This window comes from Beta vulgaris, chromosome 7, assembly GCF_026745355.1.
Source record: "Beta vulgaris subsp. vulgaris cultivar EL10 chromosome 7, EL10.2, whole genome shotgun sequence".
Lineage (NCBI taxonomy): Eukaryota > Viridiplantae > Streptophyta > Magnoliopsida > Caryophyllales > Amaranthaceae > Beta > Beta vulgaris.
In genome coordinates this window covers 39,924,455-39,926,753 of record NC_079208.1, presented here as the reverse complement: position 1 = coordinate 39,926,753, position 2,299 = coordinate 39,924,455, and positions in this window count along the sequence as shown.

The window sequence follows — 2,299 nt, the reverse complement described above, 5'->3', positions numbered from 1 at the left end:
ATGCTTTCCCGAGCATGATATAGATGTCCACCAGACAGAATACAACTGTCTGTAAGAGAATTATTTAAAGGTGAGACATCAGAAAATAACATCTTCAACTCATCTGAGGGGGGAAGGATCCGAAGATGTAGGTTTCGAAAACCCTAAACCCTAAACCCTGAGACTTTTGGTAAAGGGAAATCCGACCCCCACCCAAAATTTTGAAAAAAAAGAAGATCCGAGACTTTTTTACCTTGCGGACATCAGCACTTTGATTTCCAAATGCATCAAAAAGAGCTGGTAAGAAAGAGGGCAACTCTGCCATGAGTTCTTCTTGAGACAACCTGCCCACAAGTTGAAGAAACCAAATAAAGCATTATATTACATCTGACCAATAAATTTTTGGTGGGGAAAGCAAATAGTCCCTGTACAGCAATTCCAATTAGAAAGTAAATGACGAAGCTAAAGTAGGAGAATAGCAAAAAAATAAAGAGTTCAAGTCATTGAATGAAAGGGGAATGGAATCAAATGGAGGGGTGAAATAGTAACAAAACTTGTTACTTGAGGGGAAAGGAAAGGTAAAGGGAAATCCAATCATCACCAAATAATGGTGATGGATTGAGGAGAGGCAGACCCAGACAAAAAGAAAGGGAATTTGATTCCGTATCTTAGAGCCTAAAAACATTGAGCTAAACATGTTCTTAGGTTGTTACATAGATCGGCCAAAGAATATTTCATCCCCATAAGGTTGCCCCATTGAGTTTGGAATTTGGATTGCTTTGTAAATTTTCGATTGGGTGAAATTGATAAAACACAAAATTGGTGGGACCATGTAGAGTAAATGTGAGAGTAACGTATATTGACCATCCCACATGAAAAGTTAAACAGTGAAAAGTCTCCAATGAGGAGGTTTTCCATAAGCTTCCAAGAGCTTCCAAAGAATAAAAACCCAGACAGCAAAATACAATTTCAAGAAATATTTGTGCCATAAAGCAGTGAACACACAACAGAATGTGTTTTCACCTCAGACAAAGTCAAATGAATAATACACAATTCAGTGAACTAGTGAAAAAGGAATCAACACCACAGAACATGCCTAGGGCAAGGTCTTCCAATTTCCAACTATCTGGGTAAAGTGTGATTGCCTTTCTTATTAGTTATCAATTCAAATTCTCATAATCCTCCGAGTAAGCATAGCGCCAAGAGAGCATCACAATTTACTATCCTTATTGAACATTGAGTTTTTTCTATAAACAAAAACACGCGCTAATTGATCCCTTAGTTTTAGAAAGCGGGCCTTGGGAGCGCCTAGGCGACGAAGTGAGAAAAACCTCATCAGAAGAGCTAGGCGAAGCACCCTACGAGAGACGCAAGGAGGCGCGCGCCTTCGGAGAGGCGCCAGGCGATTCGTCTTGGACGCTTACTTGGAAAACGAGAGAGAGAAAAAGGATATTCAAGTTTAGAACTAGAAATCATCAAATTTTCTGTATATTAAAATTTATCCATGCTTTAGGAGTTACATTCGAGCAAGATCGATCATTTAATTGCATAAATTTGCTTCAATTTGAATCCTAAATCAAAAATCCCCAATTTTATGAAACCTTAATTCTCAAATTTGGTAAAAGTTGACAATCGAAGGTCAATCTTCATGACAGTGAGTGCCGACTAGACTCCCCCATGGTTACTGGCGGTTTAAATATACGGTAGAAGACGCCAGTAAAGCAGTTTGGCAATCAGCCAGCTAGCTTCTCTTCGAACTTTTCGTTAGGGTTCCAACTGCAGTGAACATGGGAAGTTAATTACTTTATTGTGAATTGTGAGCTGTACCCCACTCCCAAGATGAGGAATAGTGAGTTCACGTGTTCCTTTTCTCTTTTTCTCTCTTTTTATTTGTCTTTTTTTTTCTTCGTTCTTTTATCTTTTTCTTTTTTCTTCACATCTCCTCTTCTCTTCTGTGCTCACTTCTGCTACACTTTTTTATTTTCTAGACAAACCTCACTTCTTATCCTGTACTCCTTGGCATTGTTCAGAATTTTTTTAATTAACAGTAGGTGGTATATTTTTTAATAGCTAAAATTACAATCAACAGATATGTTTTTTAATCACAGCAGCCAATACTTGGTTAATTGTTGTGTTTTGAGTATAAAATATGCTTTATAATTTTTTTAAGGTTTATCACTAAAGGGGCGCCTCGCCTTAAAAAAAAAATTACAGGTGATCTCAATTTGCGATCACCCACTCAAATTTGAGATCACCTAATTCAACCTTAGACACTATTATACAGAAGAGTCCCCCGACAAACTGGGCAAGATCCTGAATG